General features: G+C 30.1%; 1 protein-coding gene across 3 annotated transcripts in view; it reads right to left on the bottom strand.

Annotated features, from left to right (window-relative positions):
* LOC142320467 (proton-coupled amino acid transporter-like protein pathetic) overlaps positions 1-20,864 on the bottom strand; it is a 182,134-nt gene that overhangs the window by 49,311 nt on the left and 111,959 nt on the right. The window lies entirely within an intron of this gene.

The raw sequence follows: 20,864 nt of genomic DNA, 5'->3' as shown, positions 1-20,864 counted from the left end.
TACCTTGATCTATCGCAACGTGTGTCATAACATTTCTTTTATTTTTATTTTTTACCTACGCTCCCTTGGATTCCCCAGCGGATCACTGAAATCGGCACACCTCAGTATGCCGACTCTCACCGCTGGGGCTATCCACCCTTCCCTATTCTACACTAATAGCCCTGTAGTCTTTCATCTTCATCCTTAGTCTTTAAGATTCTTTTGATATAGCCTGTTACTTCATTCCATTTATCAATTTTGGTTGTTACCTGATAAGCCTTAACTTCACGGTTATTAACAACTTTAAGGTTGTTACCTTAGTCTTAACAATTTCCATTTATTGGAAAGCCTTTAGTTTTTTGAGCTATTAAAGATAAATTATAAGGGCTTCCAAAGAATGTCTTTATATCCTTTAATAAAAATTGAGGTGACTTTAAGAAGTCACTTCATCTGTTGTAATGTGCATAATATTTATTGCGGAGTAAATGGGGTAATAATATTTTCATACAGAGAGATACAGATATCGCTAAATCAATGGATTATCATTATTATTATTACTTTAATAAGTAGAAGAAATATAGTTCGCAATGGTCTGCTATAGTCGGTGAATTAACATGCGTTCAACTTAAAACAATCCGTTTCCAATTAAAATTTCTTCTTGTTTGTTACTTAGTTAAAGAAAGGTTTAATAGTTTAATCAACTTCACTTTGCAAGTTGCAAATGTAATCCCGAGAGTTATGCATCGGCCCTTTCCATCGGTCTAAGAAAATCTCAATTTTGGTTAATGCCTTAAGTATACTAATTTAAAAATGTGTAGAGTAGGCTTTCTGAAGCATATATTTATATTTCAGTTTTATTATTTTAATAATATTTAAACTGAATCGGATATTTCCATTTAATCACTATTTTTCAAAAAGAAATGCAAGGAAAAGACTTATTAGTAAATAATAATTCTAATTCAAAGCCAAATCAAAATTTCGAAAAATCATACAGTTTATTCTAATCATAATTTCTAAAAAAAAAGATAAAAAATCATAGAAATTGGCTTTCTTAAATTTGTAATTGTTATAATTATAATTATAATTAATATGTAACAATCGTTGTTTTTCTAAACATAACAAAAAGTTTACCCATAAATTTCGTTATACGTAAAAAAATATTGTAGAAAATATGAACTAGACTGCTTCAAATGGTTGTCCATTTTTGATATGGTATTTTCTTTTGTCATGATTTTATAAAAAAGATCCTGCCACTTCACTGAATATAAACACTTTGATCGGCTTAAGTTTACATCCTCTCTATGTTAGCTACGATAAGGAATTCTCGGCTGCCGTCATTTTATATGAAAACACTTTTTACGAATTTTGGTTACTTGACAAAAATATGGTATTTAAACCGGTCTATAAAACTTACTTTAAATACGTATTATTAGAATGAACAATTTGTTTTAACTGACGATGAAGTTTTGAAAGACTCTTTTAAAAACTGTATTTCAAAATTCAGAGATGACGACTTGATTAATAAACGTAAATTTTAAGTAAATATTCAACTTCATTTTATAAATATAAATATTTAAGTGCGCTGATTTCATAGTGGGTATAATAATGAATAAGTAATAAATAATTTTATCCATCTACGAACATCTGACTCAGTTATAAACAGATATTTAAAATAATGTAACAAATTAACGTAGCATTAATTACCTGCTGTGTTATTACTTTTAAATTTTTATAATAAAAAAGTAACATCTTACAAGTCAAATGGAATAGCTTGAAAACAATAACGGTATTATATGAGTATTTAAAATTGTTTTTAAGTGTAACAAAACAAAATCTTTTAGTTTTGTATGCTCATTAGATTAAAAAATACACCTTCTTTCTTTTGCTGTTTAGCCTCCGGGAATTACCGTTCAGGTATTACTTCAGAAGATGAATGAGGATGATATGTATGAGTGTAAATGGAGTACAGTCTTGTACAGTCTCAGTTTGACCATTCCTGAGATGTGTGGTTAATTGAAACCCAACCACCAAAGAATACCGGTATCCACGATCTAGTATTCAAATCCGTATAAAAGTGACTGCCTAGGACACGAACGGTGGAACTCTCGAATTCCAAATCAGCTGATTTGGGAAGACGCATTCACTACTAGACCAATTCGACGGGTTAGATTAAGAAATACACCACGTATCTTGAAATATGTATATCTATTTATTGTATTAGGTAAACATAAAATATGGTATTTAAATCACTCGCTACATTAAATATTAGTGTTTTAAGTTAAATATTATTTATTTTCATGGAGTATATTTCCATTACTATTAATTTTTTTCCCTTTACTTATAATTATAGGTAATTCCGTTGGATTAATTACATGTTGCACGAGTGATAAAATCAACTCCAGTTAATTCAGAAAATTATTCAAAAAGACTGTGTAAAAAGCCGACTTATACAAATTCATTTTTTAATCGTATTTTAAAAACTCTGATGTGAAAACTACATTACTTCCTTGTACGCCTATTAAATTACATATACACATTTGTTTTAAAATGAAACTTACATAAAATTTTATTTTATTAACTTCTGATATTTTTTCATTTTTAAAATTTTTTTTAATGTAATTGAATTATTATTTATCGTAAAACGTTTTTTAAATCAGAAGTTAATAATTATTAATAAATCAACATATTTAAATTTAAAAAAAGAAAAAAATAGTCTGATTTGAACCAATTCGCTTTGTAAGATCCAAATATTTCATTAATTAAATTTTTATTTGGCTATAACTCTGGAACCGATGAAAATAAATACCACTTATGATATATCGTTCAAAAGCTCTCTAATGAGGGCTTATTACTGCAATTAAGAAAAAGTCTAAACTCCAAATGTTTTCGATTTCGGGCTTTTTTTGGACATTTTTAGTCCAGTCTATTGCAATCAAAAGGGGAGGTGCTTAACTAGATGTTACAACAGTCTTAAATCCAAAATTTCAACATCCTATGGCTAGTCGTTTTTGAGTTATGCGAGATACATACGTACGTACTGACGTCACGCCGAAACTAGTCAAAATGGATTCCGGATTGGTCAAAATGGATATTTCTGTTGAATTCTAAAAACCGAAATTTTTCGTGATCACAATCACAATCAAATTTCGAGATTTCAATCAAAAATCAAACTTTCGTTTGATTTTTAATTGAAATTAATAACTTAATAAATAAAAAAGATGTAATTTTTTTTCTTGGAAACCTACCTAGTTATATATTTCAGCACTTACTTCAGGTGTTAAGATATTTCCGTTTTATTAAAAAAAATATTTATACTCTCATTAAAAATATAAATTGAGCAATACAATGTGTGTTCTTTGTAACCTTAATTTTTTTTTCAAAAACATGACTCACTTTTTTAACATGTGTAATTATAAGTTTCTAGTTTGTAATTTCTTTAAAAAAAATAAATGTTGATACACAAAATGCCAATTTCCGTGGCGGAGTAGTAGCGTCTTGGCCTTTCATCCGGAGGTCCATGGTTCGAATCCCAGTCAGGCATATGGCATTTTTTATTTTTTATTTTTTTGTCTTCAGTCATTTGACTGGTTTGATGCAGCTCTCCAAGATTCCTTATCTAGTGCTAGTCGTTTCATTTCAGTATACCCTCTACATCCTACATCCCTAACAATTTGTTTTACATATTCCAAACGCGGCCTGCCTACACAATTTTTTCCTTCTACCTGTTCTTCCAATATTAAAGCGACTATTCCAGGATGTCTTAGTATGCGGCCTATGAGTCTGTCTCTTCTTTTAACTATATTTTTCCAAATGCTTCTTTCTTCATCTATTTGCCGCAATACCTGTTCATTTGTCGCTTTATCCACCCGTCTGATTTTTAACATTCTCCTAAAGCACCGCATTTCAAAAGCTTCTAATCTTTTCTTCTCAGATACTCCGATCGTCCAAGTTTCACTTCCATATAAAGCGACACTCCAAACATACACTTTCAAAAATCTTTTCCTGACATTTAAATTAATTTTTGATGAAAACAAATTATATTTCTTACTGAAGGCTCGTTTAGCTTGTGCTATTCGGCATTTTATATCGCTCCTGCTTCGTCCATCTTTAGTAATTCTACTTCCCAAATAACAAAATTCTTCTACCTCCATAATCTTTTCTCCTCCTATTTTCACATTCAGCGGTCCATCTTTGTTATTTCTACTACATTTCATTACTTTTGTTCTTGTTTATTTTCATGCGATAGTTCTTGCGTAGGACTTCATCTATGCCGTTCATTGTTTCTTCTAAATCCTTTTTACTCTCGGCTAGAATTACTATATCATCGGTAAATCGTAGCATCTTTATCTTTTCACCTTGTACTGTTACTCCGAATCTAAATTGTTCTTTAACATCATTAACTGCTAGTCACATGTAAAGATTAAAAAGTAACGGAGATAGGGAACATCCTTGTCGGACTCCCTTTCTTATTACGGCATTTTTTATAGGCTACAAAATTCCTTCTCTATATTTCCACGCACAGAAGCAAAAAAAAAAAACAAAAACGGTATTGTATTGGGTTAGTTATGTAATTAATACTTAATACACTGTCTGGTTAGTGTTTGCTTTATGAATTGTATTAAACGATACATAATAATGCGTAATGCACATACAGCTCACTTTATTGTTTCATTTTATTACAGCCTCTCATTTTCTGTAGAATTTTGGAATAAATGTTACAGATCGTCAGTTTGTAAAGATATTTATCGGTCGATCAATACTACGGATTCATAAATTATGATTTTTTTAAGTTACCGGTCCATTAATTTTATTTCTAACTAGCAGACCCGGCAATGCTTTTATATATATATATATATATATATATATATATTAAATGCACACAATTGGAAGTTTGATAACACAAAATGAACATTACGGAACTTCACAAATTTCAACCTTTCCCTTTTCCCCTTTCCCCTTTACATTCCAAAATTTTCCCCATTTCTTTTCCAATTTTCATTTTTACCATATTTCCTTTTCCTTCCCCCTATTTCCCCTTTCCATTTATTTCCCCCATTTTCCTGTCCCCCTTTCCTCATTTTATTTTTATCCTTTTCCGTTTCCATTTCCTTTTTCCGTTTCCTTTTTCGATTTTTCCCTCTTCCCCTTTTTCCCCGTGCGTAAATCGGTCCAGTAGATTTTTGTGTATAGCGGACACACATATCGGAAACATTGAAACTGAATGGTAAAATATTTATTATAGCTTGTGTTGCTTTTACGTCCAATAGATAGCGTTTTTTTTCAAAAAAAGCATATTTTTACCTGTCACAAATGTGACATCTTAAGTATATAAATAGTAGGTTTATAAAAACGCGCGCGTATATGAATGCAACGTTGTGTCAAAATTTCAAAACAATCGGTGAAGAACTTTTGAAGATTTACGATTTTGAACAAACGAACATTTACATTTTTATTTATATAGATTTAAAGTAAAAATAAATTAATAAAAATTGTCATGTATTTTAAAAATCTATTGTGTTCTATCTCTAACCATCTCAAAATAATGTTTTTTACATGTTTTAAATAACAGAATAAACAATAACGGTGGCAAATCTACAACCACACTTACAAATATACTGCTTATATTAACGACGGGTGGCTGGAAATTAATTTAATCCTAGGGCAGAATTTTGTTTAAAATTTCTATAAATTGTATATTTTTATTTCTTAAAATTTCATTATTTTAATTTCATAAAATGATCACGGATCATAACATGATTAATGACTACGGGTGATCATCGACTTTATAATCAATTTCATAAAATAAAATTTTATTTTATTTTATTTAAAATAAAATTACCGTAATACGTGGAACTCGTATAAAGAATAACAAACTGTAAATACTATTTTAAAGTCGAGAAAGTTTCTTATTGGTTTTTTTTATTATTTATCTTTTAACTAAATTTATCTTTAATTCCTGTTATTTTACATCTCATATTTTATAAAAAATATATGCATCATGTGATAAGTGTTGTTTAATTATTTACGTGTGATAATTAAAAAAAAAGAAAAAACTATTATACTGTTAGATTGTTGTATTGTCATAACCTACTAACAAAGATGACTAATAAGAAAAAACATTACTTTTATTATTTTATCTGGTAAAATATTTTGCATTCGTATAATCCTATAATTAATTTTTAAGTATACACTATTATGTAAATAGTTGATTATTAAAAATTGATTCATCTTTTCAAGAAAAAAAAAATAGGTTTTACATCCTTTTACACACAATATTAAATTTGCTTAGAGACAACACCTGAATGACTGTCATACATAATTGTATTTTCTCTTTTTAAACTTAATGTGCGTCTCTAATTTCTAATTGTAAATTAATATATTATTTACTTATACTGTTTTTTTAAACTAAACAAATATTAGTTTTAATTTTAAACTTTCCGCTATTTTGGTAATATAATGCACATAATTACCAGATAAAGTAACTCAATATTTATCTTTCTAGAATATTTCTTTACCGAGTGAAAAGATGTGAACAGAATTCTTAATAGAATAATACTTCCTGTCCAATTCAAATAGTTTTGGAACTTTTATAAGTACAAGTTACTTAACTCATGATTTCTCTATAAATTAATTCTTTTTATTAATCATGCTCATAATTCATGTTCGTAAATAACGTGTGAATAAAGTGGGTCAGCGGTTAATTAATGAATAACAAACAGAATTTTGCCATTTAATTCAATTATTAGGTTAAATTTAATAACATATTTAATATTCTTGTACTTAAATTTTTAAGAATACGATTATTAAAAGTAATTATATTTTTTATCCGTTTTAGTTTGTAGAATTAAAAAAAAAATACTTTAACTTAATACATTAAATACTTTAATAAATACATTAAATGTGAAGAACACAAAACAATTAGTTTAACTAGTCATGCATCAAAAATCTTAACTAGAATTCTATACAGAAGAATTGAGAGGAGAGTGGAAGAAGTGTTAGGAGAAGACCAATTTGGTTTCAGGAAAAGTATAGGGACAAGTGAAGCAATTTTAGGCCTCAGATTAATAGTAGAAGGAAGATTAAAGAAAAACAAACCAACATACTTGGCGTTTATAGATCTAGAAAAGGCATTCGATAACGTAGACTGGAATAAAATGTTCAGCATTTAAAAAAAAATAGGGTTCAAATACAGAGATAGAAGAACAATTGCTAACATGTACAGGAACCAAACATCAACAATAACTATCGAAGAACATAAGAAAGAAGCCGTAATAAGAAAGGGAGTCCGACAAGGATGTTCCCTATCTCCGTTACTTTTTAATCTTTACATGGAACTAGCAGTTAATGATGTTAAAGAACAATTTAGATTCGGAGTAACAGTACAAGGTAAAAAGATAAAGATGCTACGATTTGCCGATGATATAGTAATTCTAGCCGAGAGTAAAAAGGATTTAGAAGAAACAATGAACGGCATAGATAAAGTCCTACGCAAGAACTATCGCGTGAAAATAAACAAGAACAAAACAAAAGTAATGAAATGTAGTAGAAATAACAAAGATGCACCGCTGAATGTGAAAATAGGAGGAGAAAAGATTATGGAGGTAGAAGAATTTTGTTATTTGGGAAGTAGAATTACTAAAGATGGACGAAGCAGGAGCGATATAAAATTCCGAATAGCACAAGCGAAACGAGCCTTCAGTAAGAAATATAATTTGTTTACATTAAAAATTAATTTAAATGTCAGGAAGAGATTTTTGAAAGTGCATGTTTGGAGTGTCGCTTTATATGGAAGTGAAACTTGGACGATCGGAGTATCTGAGAAGAAAAGGTTAGAAGTTTTTGAAATGCGGTGCTTTAGGAGAATGTTAAAAATCAGACGGGTGGATAAAGCGACAAATGAAGAGGTACTGCGGCAAATAGATGAAGAAAGAAGCATTTGGAAAAATATAGTTAAAAGAAGAGACAGACTTATAGGCCACATACTAAGGCATCCTGGAATAGTAGCTTTAATATTGGAAGGACAGGTAGAAGGAAAAAATTGTGTCGGCAGGCACGTTTGGAATATGTAAAACAAATTGTTAGGGATGTAGGATGTAGATGGTATACTGAAATGAAACGACTAGCACTAGATAGGGAATCTTGGAGAGCTGCATCAAACCAGTCAAATGACTGAAGACAAAAAAAAAACATTAACTGGAGTGATCATAGATGACTTAAAAATCTCTTATATTAGTGTAAATATTTAAAAATGACTTAAATTTCCCATTAATTTATTTTATTTAATAAACTCTTCTCTTAAAAATATAATAAAAGTAAATTAATAATGATTATTAAGAAAAACGACTGAATTAACTAATTTATTTATCTCAATTCATTGGAGATATTCATTTCTGTTAAATGTAGTTTTTACTGAAGTGTTCCGAAAATTGAATGTCAACGAGTGAAAATATAGCTATTTTAATCATATACGTTATTTTTACAATTCTTATATTATTCGAATAACTAATATTATCAGAATTAATTAACAAAATTATCGTGAAATTTGCCTGCGTGATATTTTACGATCAAAACAGATGTAACCATTTGTGACAGACTTCTTTTCCTTAGTTTCAAATATTTATAAAAAAAGGAAATTTTTAGAATACAAGGTAACATATATATGATCTTATTAGTTTTTCCTATTTTCTGTGAAGCATGTAAAATATCTGAAATATAAACGACATCAATTAGAACTGTTTTCTTTAAAAGTAACGATAACTACACCAGTCTTTGCAGTAAATAGAGAGAAATTTTTCCTTTAGAATTAAGTATTACCTGAATTTTGAAGTTCTTGTTATTTAAAGTGCGGTACTATATACTAAATTCAATAAAGTAACATCAGGAAACCACTTCATCGCTCATTGTCTTAGTAAACCTGGCATTGTATTCTTCGTAACGACTATTTCATTTTCGAGGGTGATTAATGATTCATCAAGTCGCATTCAAACGTTATGGTTATAACGATTGTATAACTTTTGCTCAAGTTTTTATATTTTAACTTTTAAATTATAACAATTTTAACAAAATTGTAAGAAAATTCAACATTATTATGTAAGAACCAATTCTTAGAATAAATATTATATTTAAGGAGTTTATTTAGTGCTATAATACAATTTTAAACTTCTCTGTCTTTATAAGACCCTATGAAGATAAGAGACTTTGATGTTTGGCCAATTTTTGTTTGGTCGTTTACGTTCCTGTAATTTCAGAAATGCTTCACTGATTTTCTTGTGTTAAGTGCCGCGTAAAATAATATTTATACAACCTTGTGACTTGAATTACAAATGAAAACACCTTTTTCTGAGCTATCATTAATTGGCAATTTTTTTTTTTAAATTTATACTAATTATCAAATTAAAATCAGTTCTTCTACATTATTTAATTTATAATTAGTCGTTTAAATTTTTATAAAAGCTCGATTTTTTTCTCCTTTTTGTAATTTTACTTCTAACCTTTAAAAAATTTTGAAGTTACTTTGTAAAAATTGTTATACAATGCCTAGAATGAAAAAAAAAAATATATTTTTTATCATTTTTACTATCGCCAAAATAAAGATTAAACTTCGTTAACGTTTATGAGATTTATGGTAAAGATATACAAATTTACATATGTTAACTATAGCTATTCATTCATTTTTATTTTTTTAAATCTTCTATTGTACTGTGTAACAAATCCAACACAAAAGTAAACATGGAGTCAGCGATAACAAAAATGGGAGTAAAAATCTAACTACTCAGTGTTCCTCCAGGAATGAAATTTTATTTATTGCCCGTAAAGGGAAACTATAATAAAAATTCCAAAATATATTTCTTAATAAAATTCTACTTAATACTTAATAATTCTTGTTCTGAAATCTTTTTAAAAAAATCCCCTTCAGGTTTTAAGTAACTAAAACCTATCCTCACAATGCGAAAGATTTCTTAGAAGATTTTACTTTCTCTTTCAATATAGCTACTCTAGTTATAGTAAAGAGGAAAATATAGTGGTCATGTCAAAAATAGGGTATCACTTCTGTGCAAATGTTTACTTTTTACGATCCAACTAGTTCATCTACACCAGCGATTCTCAACCATTTTAGCATCACGATCCCCAAAAAGTAAAAAAATATATACAATGGATATTTCACCAACCTCCCCAACCTCACCCCAATGAAATCTAGTTAAAACTATTTAGCTGCGGCTGTTTGCTAAACTACGCGACGAAGTGGTCGAAAAGGAAAAATCTCTTCTTTTCTGACAGAAGACAGTTGGTTATCGCGGGGGAAAGTGTTATAACAAGATTATTGAAATTATGAGATGAATTAATAATATTTTTCCAGCATAAACAAAAGCCATTCTCAATTTTTTTACAGAATAATGAGTAAATGTTGCTGTTGGCTTACATACCTTATGGATTCATGCATTTAAACGACTTGCATGTGAATTTATAAGGACATGATAAAAACATTTTATCAATGTCAGATCCTTAATGGTCACGCTTTCATTAAGAAGCTTTATATCTGGATTATTCGCATTCAAAGCAAAGATTTTGATGTTTCCACTCATTTCCGGTTATAAAGAGAAAAATTTGGATCAAGACACTATTCATCACAGTTTGGATATAATGAAAATATATTTGCGTGAGCTAAAAATTCAATTGGCGGAGTATTTACCGGAAGATAAAAATGATTTCTCGAAGTGATAGCTACTGAAACCACTCAAAATCGGGTACTAAAAATCGGTCCAACCGTTTTAAACAAACACATTACTGCAGCGCCTCCTAGTGGCTCTTAATCGTAAAGAAATATCTAAGAACCTGCTCTGAAATGATACCTATGTTAGGTAATGCAAAAAACCCATACAAATCGTCCCACCCGTTTTAGAGAAACACATTTACTGCGCCTCCTGGTTGTCTAATCCGTAAAATATTCTTAAGAGCCTGATCTGAGTGTTATCTACGAGGTGCGACAATAAAGTAATGCGACTGATTTTTCTTTGCAAGTTGTGGCAACCCTGCAGCTTGCGTAGGCACACCATCTTTGACCTTGGTCTACAAGCTACTTCTAGTCCAAGCGGCACATTGATGCAACTGCTCGGTCGTGAGTTGTGCTGTAATAAGTGAACACGTGTTTGTGTCTCTCGTCACAGAAATGAAACCGCAAAATATTGCGCAACGGTATGCCATTTGCGTTAAATCGGATGAAAACGCGACGAGAACTTACGGTAAGCTTCAGAAGGCTTTTGGAGAGGAGGTTATGTCAAGAGCTCAAATTTTTCGGTTGCATAAAATGTTTAGTGAAGGCAGAACGAATGTTGAAGATGAACACCGCAGTGGACGACCATCAACCTCACGGACAGATGTCAACTTGACCAGGGTGCGTGAAATCGTACGATCTGATCGAAGATTATCCGTGAAAATGATCGCAGAAGAACTCAACATAGATCGAGAAACGATTCGTCTAATATTAACTGAAGATCTTGGTAAGAGAAAGATTTGTGAAAAAATGGTCTCCAAAAATCTCACACAACAACAGCGAGAAACACGGAAAAATGTGGCAGCCGATCTGTTAGAGCAAACGGAAATCAATCCAGATTTGTCGAGCCGTGTTATCACTGGTGATGAAGGTTGGTTTTTTCAATACGATCCAGAGACAAAACGACAAAGTTCGTAACGGTGCTCAAAGGAATCACCCAGACCAAAAAAAGCTCGCATGTCAAAGTCAAAAGTGAAATGCATGCTTGTGTGCTTCTTCGATTCCAAGGGAATTGTTCATAAAGAGCGGGTGCCTCCTGAACAAACAGTTAACCGATATTTCTACAAAGAAATTTTAGAAAGACTTCGTAAACGAGCTCTTCGTGTCCGTGCCAACATTGCTGATAATTGGATTCTGCACCACGATAATGCGCCATCCCATACTGCTCTGTCAGTACAGCAATTTTTAACCTCAAAACAAATTTCAGTATTACCACAGCCACCTTATTCATCAGATAACGCTCCGTGCTACTTTTTTCTATTTTTAAGAGTCAAAATGGCGGTCAAGGGACACCATTTTCAAACAACACAAGATGTCCAAAAAGCTGTGACGAGAGTCTTGGAGGATATTACAGAAGATGAGTTCCAGAAATGTTACCGTCAATGGCAGAAGCGCTGGAATAAGTGTGTGCAATCAGAGGGGAACTTCTTTGAAGGAGACAACACTAAGCATGACTATAACGGTAAGCAACATATTTTTTCACATCAGTCTCATTACTTTATTGTCGCACCTCGTATGTAATGCAAAAAACCGCATCGAAATCGATAATTTTTTTTTAGGAAATGGTAACAGATACACACACACACACACACACACACACACACACACAACCTCTAATCCCAAATTATATACGTCTCCGTTCCGCCGTGGATAAAAAAAAGTAACTGTTTACGTACATAATATCTTTAAAATGAACTTCTGTCATCAAAAACAATAAAGATGAAACTAAATCCGTTGAAAGAGCAGGCTTTTATAATCGATTTGTAAATATAATCGCAACTTAACATAATTAGAACAAACTAAAAGAAAAAGTTTTGAATTGAAATAAAGAAGCATATGGCTGATTTTAAATACAGAAGACAAAATAAATCGGGTTTCGTCTGATATTGCTTGCAGACACGTCACAAATTAATAGAAATTATCATTTAAAAAATGTGAATTAGAGATGGGAAAATTACTTATCAATAGTGATAAAGAAATTTCATTGTTTAGTAACTACAACAGCAGCAATACGCGCAATAGCTTTTCTGTATTTTAAATGTACTAAATATTTTTTTGTGGAAGTTTTCAATCTTAAAATTTAACTGTTTTTCTCTACATTAAATTCTGTTTGTGGGTGAGGATATCTATTTAGATGGTTGAGGTTTATGCTATCTTTCTCTTTCTGTATTTAGATTTTTATTTTATCAAACCTAAATAAGTGTCTTGCATTAGGTCGTGGTGAATTATTTCAATTAAAAATGATCAGTAATTTAAATATTTTTTAGCGTCGATTTTTATTCCATTACCTAAAAACAACAGTTATTTGTGTTACTATTTTTCTAAAAATACTGGTGGCAGTACTTGTTTTATAATTATTTTACTGTTAATAGATCATCTATTTATTTATTTTTACATCTCTTTTCCGCTTGTCTATTGATGATTATTTTTGTTCAACAGTCAAAATGGGCATTAATTTTAGAATTATAATCGATTATAGAAGTAAAATATTTATAATCGATTTTAGAAGGTAATCGTTTTAATTGCATCCGATGCTAAGACCATTTGTCATGTTGATCCTTATAAAATTAATTTACATTCATGGCCGAAAAGCCTAAACATGCTTAGACAGTACTGATCATCAAACTATTAATTTAGTATCTGAATAGAGAAACGTACAACTATGTATAAAATATCTTCAAGTTCCTGCTATTCTCCTTTCAGTCAAGCAGAAGAAACATCAAGAGTGTATTTTATTACCCGCTCTACCGTGTAGCAGGAGTAATTTTATTTTCTAAATTATATTATTAATAGTTTGTATTTAGCCATTGTTTAATCAGTATAAGCAACTGTTATTTAATTTTTAATTCAATTCTATTAGAGTTACTGATAGAATTACATATATTTAGTCTCTGCTGCTTGACTAAGATCGTTTAAAAACTACATCGAAAGAAATATATTTACATATATAAGAAAAAAGAAGACTTGTAAAAGAAAAAATCCACAAATAAATACAGGATTAAAAACAACACCGACAACTGCAGAATTTGAAGGAAAGAGAAATACTATCAGCAAAAAAATTCTTACTTGAAATTAAATAAACTCAAGAAAAACAAGAATTATTATAGATAACAACAAAGAAACAGATTAACGAATAATACCGAAAGGTATTTATACAAAAGGTGATAACTTTAATAAATAATCATAGGATTGGAATGCAAAGTTGGCGGGAGTTAATTTCTCCCTACTTATCGCAGAACCTGGACAGAGTCCCTTGCTGCTGGATGATTCTAATCGGGCGTGTTTTTTTTAAAAGGTTTATTTTTAAAAGGCGGGTCTAATTTTTCAAGTTTTGTTTTGTTTATTTAGTATTTTAAGGACAACCCACCGGGTTGGTCTAGTGGTGAACGCGTCTTCCCTAATCAGCTGATTTGGAAGTTGAGAGTTCCAGCGTTCAACTCCTAGTAGAGTCAGTCATTTTTACACGGATTTGAATAATAGATCGTGGATACCGGTGTTCTTTGGTGGTTGGGTTTCAATTAACCACATATCTCAGGAATGGTCGAACTGAGACTGTAACAAGACTACACTTCATTTACACACATACATATCATCCTCTGAAGTATTATCTAAACGGTAATTACCGGAGGCTAAACAGGAAAAAGAAAGAAAGAAGAAAGTATTTTAAGGACGGATTTAATTGCATTCCAATCCGTTGTTAAACCAGCGTTATCGAACCCATTTCATGGGCCGACCGCGGAAGGCTAGGCTTATGCAACCTGTCCTCCCGACGTAATTCCCCTTCAGACCGTCCACTGAAGTCCTTTCGGTGCTAACGCTTCATAGGCTAGCAGGAATACGCCACAACGGGGCACTAACTATCAGGAGGGAGCAATGCGACCCCTACTCCGGAGGAGTCGTAATTGCTGGTTTATTTTATTTAACTTGTAAGTTTTAAAGGAGAGGTTGTGTAGAAGTTCTTCATCCACTTCTGTTATGGCTGCCTTCCAGGAAAATATTAATAGTTAACATGGTTGAGCCATAACCGTAATGGTGGGGTGGGACAAGTGCGTAGGGGAGGGAGGTGGGTCCCCATCTCAATTTTTATATCGTCAGGACATCAAAATTTAAAATCTTTGTAAAATATTGTAATTTTGAAGATATTAAGTTGAAGAATAAAATGAATTCCTTCTGTTATAAAAAAAATTTAATTATTGATAATGAATTAATGATTACGGACGACATATTTAAATATGCCCTCACCTCGTTTTTACAAATTATGAATACGATCTAAAAGTGTATGCCGGCTACCTACTACTATACTGGGATGAAATGCGTTGAATTAAATATTTTATCTCACGAAGAAAATAATGGTTGGATTATCACTTTTTGACATAAATATTTATAAAACAAATTCTCACACTCAAAGTGTGTTACATTAAAGAAAAAAAAAATTTTTTTGGTTATTAACGACGTTAAAATTATTCACGTATGTTAAAAATATTTTTTGACTTAATTATCGTACATTTCGTAGTTGTAATAAATTAAGAGAAAAATTATTACCTGTTAATTAAAATGATTAACTATAATATATGTTAAATGACTAATTAACTAATACGACTTAACTATGAACATATTAGTTAATTAACTATTATTTCTGTAATTGATTGTACGATATTATGTTAAAGCCATGATGTTTAGCGTACACAAAATCAGAAAAATATACTTAATAAATTTTAATTTTTGTAAATTTTATGAGTATTTTAATATTAAATGACTAATTAAATATAAAAATTATGTAAAATCAACAAAAACATTTCACTATGATTTTTACTTTAGAAGTGGCATCAAATTAAAAAAAGCCAACTGTTGATTTAAAAAATATGATTAAATAATTATAAAATAATTACAAGAATCTACAACGTGATATTCACTTTAAAGTATGGTAGTTCATAAACTGAGCATGTCAAACTATTCTTTACGATTTTAAAATTACATAGCACTTGAGCGGTAAAGTTTTGCCCGATTATTGATTTTCCGTTTTCAGGAAAATAATTAATCTTTTCTGTTGACATGTGGGTGCTGATTCAAATTTATGGTTTTAAGGTTGTCTAGAATTTATTTAAATCTATTTTAAATAATTATTTAAACTGATTTTAGTATTCTATGAAACAATTATTTTCACACTTTTTGGTGTAGTTTTAATTAGAACTCAAATACAACTCTCTGAGGATCTCCACTAACAGACTCCCGAAGAGTGCTAATTCTAGAAGCTAAAACCTTTAGTGAGCTAATTGTGATTGCCTAACCTTCTCAATTTAATTCGCTAATTTAGACCGCTAACCTTCTCTACGAAACTAGGAAAATGTTATACTGACATTATTCTGGTAACAGATTACATAATGTATAAGACTGGAATATCTGAACCGAGGTTATTATTAGAAACCATTATGAATGAACTATCACTTTTTTGAGAAAAATATTCATAAAGTAAATTATCACTCAAAGTGTGTTATATTAAAAAAAAATCCATTTGTGTTCATTATAAACGAGGTTAAAATTATTGACGTATGTAAAAATATATTTTGACTCGATCTATAACGTGATATTCACTTGCATAATTCTTCATCATTCCACTGTAAAGGATGGTCGTTCATAAACTGAGCATGTCAAACTATTGTTTAAGATCATAAAATTACATCACCTTGAAATTATGAAGATAATTAATAATATAGATTAGATTAATTAAATTTAGTAATTAGATTTTTTATACTGGAAAATACAAAAATATGATGGAAAAAATGTATGTATAATCGTATGTTGGAAAAGAAATCATTGTAATACGTACAACTAGTAAAAGATTGCCTACGATTTTTCATTTTCAAAAAATGAAAAACTCTAGTTTAACCCTCAAAAAAAGTAAAAGAAACAGTCTTTTGGCCTTCATAGGCTATTAAATAGCGCATGACTTCATCCAAGGTGAGCCAAATAAACCAGATTGCTACTCCCTCACGGCCACTGCAGATCAAGAAAGGCTGATTGCTGAGTACGACCGCCAGATGCAAGGGGCTAACGAGGTATCCAAGCTTAAGTTAAGTAAGGTAGCAGCTTCTATGTCATAGCCGTCATGCCCGTTTTCCATCGGGTTCTGGTGAAAGCATGTTCCATACACACACATACATTGATGTGAAGCCGTAAGACCAGGTTTATCATCTAACGCAATAGTAGAAAAGGAAGGTTTAATTATGTAAAGTATTTTTCGTAAAAATACTACCCAGGTTTTTCCGTGAAATGCTGTATTTCATGAATGTGATATCATTGAAAATTCTAAATTCATAATAAAAGAAAGGCATTTACAACATAAAAAAAAATAAATAAATAACAGTGTATATTAATAAAGTTAAAATAAAACACAGAACAATTATATATACACACAACACTATTATACTAGTAAATAAGTCACGAAAACTTAAAATTATTTGAAAGAAAATCTGACGACAAAGTTGTTATACGTTTCTGACATTAGTTTATCCTTTTACAAGTATAATGGAAAAATAATGATACATGAAAAAAATTAAAAAATAGTTTTTTTTTTTTACTTTTTTTTGTTCCTCCACCCCTAAAATTACTTCTCAAGAAAATATTTTGATTTATCTACGTTTACTGTGTTAAAAGGAAAACAATTATTGTAATATCTACAACAGTAAAAAATTGCCTACGATTCTTCATTTAAAAAAATGAAAAGCATTAGTTAAATTCCCCAAAAAAGTAAAAGAAACAGTTTTTGGGCTGTTTTTAAAACTTTATAAGTTTATAAATGACTTAAAAGTTGATATTCACTACAAACATTTTATCCTTTTTAAATTATACACATTTTTCTTGGGATGTATGAAGAGGTGATTCTTTATAGAAATGAAGTGGCGGGATTAACTGCTGATTAAAATCAGCAGTTGGAAGAACTTATGATTTTACAGACCACATACATATATAAATTAACTCTGATCATTACGGGGACATTTTATAAAATACCAAATCATTACTTTCAGAGAAAGCATTTCCCATAGTTGCTATTGTACCTCAGAATGAATGCTTAATTCATGTTTACGGAATTTGAATACTTATAAATTACGAATATTCAAGTACATATACTAAAAAACCTTTAATGTTTTTCGTTATTTTCTGTTGCATAAACGAATATATAGAAATGTTTTTATAAATTTTCTACAATACATTAGATGATTAAAAATATTGAAAAAAATTTTAGTTCACACGAAGTGACGACCGTCTACTACCTACCTATTAAGACTGAATATTGATAATTTCTGTATCTGAAACATATGTATGTATTTCATTTTTTAAACTAACTAAATTAGTGAAAAATTTTTAAGTTCACAAGAAGTTGTAATTTTCCTTTTCTGCAGTGAAATATTTAGCGTTGTCTTAATTTTTTCAGTAACAATTAAATTTAGAACGCTTTTTATGTTTCATTTCACAAAAACTGCTTGCATTTGTAAAACTTCCTTAAAAGGCCTTCAATGCTTCTTTTATATTTATATTTGTGTGTCTCTCTGTGTGTGTGTGTTGGGGCGTGAGAATGATAAGAAGAAAATAAAATAAATAATTTTTTAATATATATATATATATACATGCCGCCTATCTACGAGGCGAAGTTATAGTGTCTCGGTCTTTCATCCAGAGGTCCTGGGTTCGAATACCGATCAGTCATTTTTCATATGCTAAAATATTGTATTTTCATATCCCATGCACAAACTTCAAGCTTATGTGGTGATAACATCAAGCCAAAAAAATAAAAACTATCGTCTCTAGCGTCTTTTTCCTCCGTATATCAATGATTTTTTTTTTGTTAATAAATTACTTTTTTATAATTATTATCAATATAACCAGTAATACGAAGAATTCTAGATATTATAAATTCAATCAAATTTGTAGATCATTGACCTTGACAAATACGCAGTAAACAATTTGCACTTTCCGACTACAAAAGCATCATCAGCGGCTTTATAATTTTCTCACACTTCTCTTTCCTTCAGGTCAATAAAACTTAATTGCTTCAGGAAATCAAATTTATCCATTCTCTTAACATGTTGTTCTTATACTCATTTTGATTGTTTTATTAAGCAATATACAGAGTCAACTTTTAATTCCTTCCGAATAACGTTGTATTGTACAGCATTTATCGATTGGAAGGCACCTAATTTTGACTGCTTCAATTCTTTTAAGAACCCAGGATTCACTCCATACTCAATGTGTATACAGTTATTTTTGTTTTTTTTAGACACATTGCGACTAATAATTACACACATTTTCTGTAATCTGAAACTCTTATGTATTCTCTCTGATGAGTAAGATCACCCCAATATATTTAAAATTAGCTAATTAAGTTATGTCTCCATGAACAATTTTTTACGTAACTGGGAATTTACCGTGGAATGCCATAGTTTTTACAAGTAAAATTCGTTTAATTGCAATCAGAAGCAATAAAATTTAAACAAGGAATGGATCTTTGGAGATAATCCTTTATTATAAGCAGATATTGCAAATTTTAAATATTTTTATTTTTTATAAACTATAAAGATATAATTATATTACGACTTTTTAGGATATAATATCACCTTCTTTATTATACGGGAGACTACTGTAAAAATGATGATTCTGAAGTTAATTCACAATGGTAGGAATATTCTCGAAAGTAAATTTGTTTGACCTTTTTTATTATTTAATTATAATCTCTTTCGCCACGTCTTACTTGTGAAGAGTATTTTTCATTTATGGTTGCGCTAAAAACTAAATATGGGAATCCGTCTTTTATCACTTGAAAAAAAATGTTCTTTTGTGTGTTTCTAACATAGATCCACTTATGAAGAAACTTTTAAATCAGAAACAAACGAAACCACTTCATTAATCTATTTTTTTTTTTACATGCATACTTATTAATGTAAGAAAAATTTTTATAATAAATGATTTTTTTTCTTATAAAATGATTTCATTATAGTTTACGTGTGAAGTTGTAGACTAATTTCACAAAACTCATTTTATATCACCGCGTTCCCCAGGTGGAGAAACGTTGATCTAGACTAAAGAAATGTAACCCACCGGGTTGGTCTAGTGGATAACGGGTCTTCCCAAATCAGCTGATTTCGAAATCGAGAGTTCTGAGGTTAAAATCCTAGTAAAGCCAGTTATTTTTACACGGATTTGAATACTAGATCGTGGATACCGGTGTTCTTTGGTGGTTGAGTTTCAATTAACCACACATCTCAGGAACGGTCGAACTGAGAATGTACAAGACTACACTTTATTTCCACTCATACATATCATCCTCATTCATCCTCTGAAGAATTATATAAACGGTAGTTACCGCAGGCTAAACAGGAAAAAGAAAGGTCGTAAAAAGACTAAAGAAATCTATATATGGGGAGTCACTGATCATAATTTTTCAAATTTCGTTAAGGTGGTAGGGGATATTGTATTTTATGCAGACACATTATAGATAAAACTTTATTAGAGTTCTATCTCCTATTTTTTGCTCTACTCCTTTCGGTTTATATATTAAAATCTTTTTTTGAAAGTTTATACCTCATACGTACAACTACCAAGAAAAATCTACAATTTTTTAAAATTGTAGACGCCGGACCTAAAATGCCGAAAATTTTTTGATTTTTTTTTTAATTAGCCTCTGTTGAAGGTATATTTTTAAAATGGGCATATTTGGATTTTTTGTATATGATCGCTAATTTTTGTTTTAATTCCTCCGGGATATCATCACAAATGATTATTTCATTATGCGCCACTTGAAAAAGATGTGCTTAAATGTTTATAAAACAAAATGTAAAAAATCGCAAAAATATTAATTTTTTCTCCTATTTCATTAGATAACTCGATAAATGTTAATTTTAGAGAAATGATTAGATAGATAGATAGATAGATAGATTAGATAGATAGATAAAGAGAGAGAGAGAGTGAGGGAGGTTTTGTTATTAAATTTTACGCACAATATCATCGGTTGAAAATCAAAAAATATGTTATTATTGATGCAAAAGTAGAAATAACTGTCAAAAATATGAAGAAAAAAAACAAGATGGTACTGGGCATTTTTTTCGAGTACTTATATTAC

Source organism: Lycorma delicatula, chromosome 2 (genome assembly GCF_047948215.1).
Source record: "Lycorma delicatula isolate Av1 chromosome 2, ASM4794821v1, whole genome shotgun sequence".
Lineage (NCBI taxonomy): Eukaryota > Metazoa > Arthropoda > Insecta > Hemiptera > Fulgoridae > Lycorma > Lycorma delicatula.
This window is presented reverse-complemented; position numbering and strand designations above follow the sequence as displayed.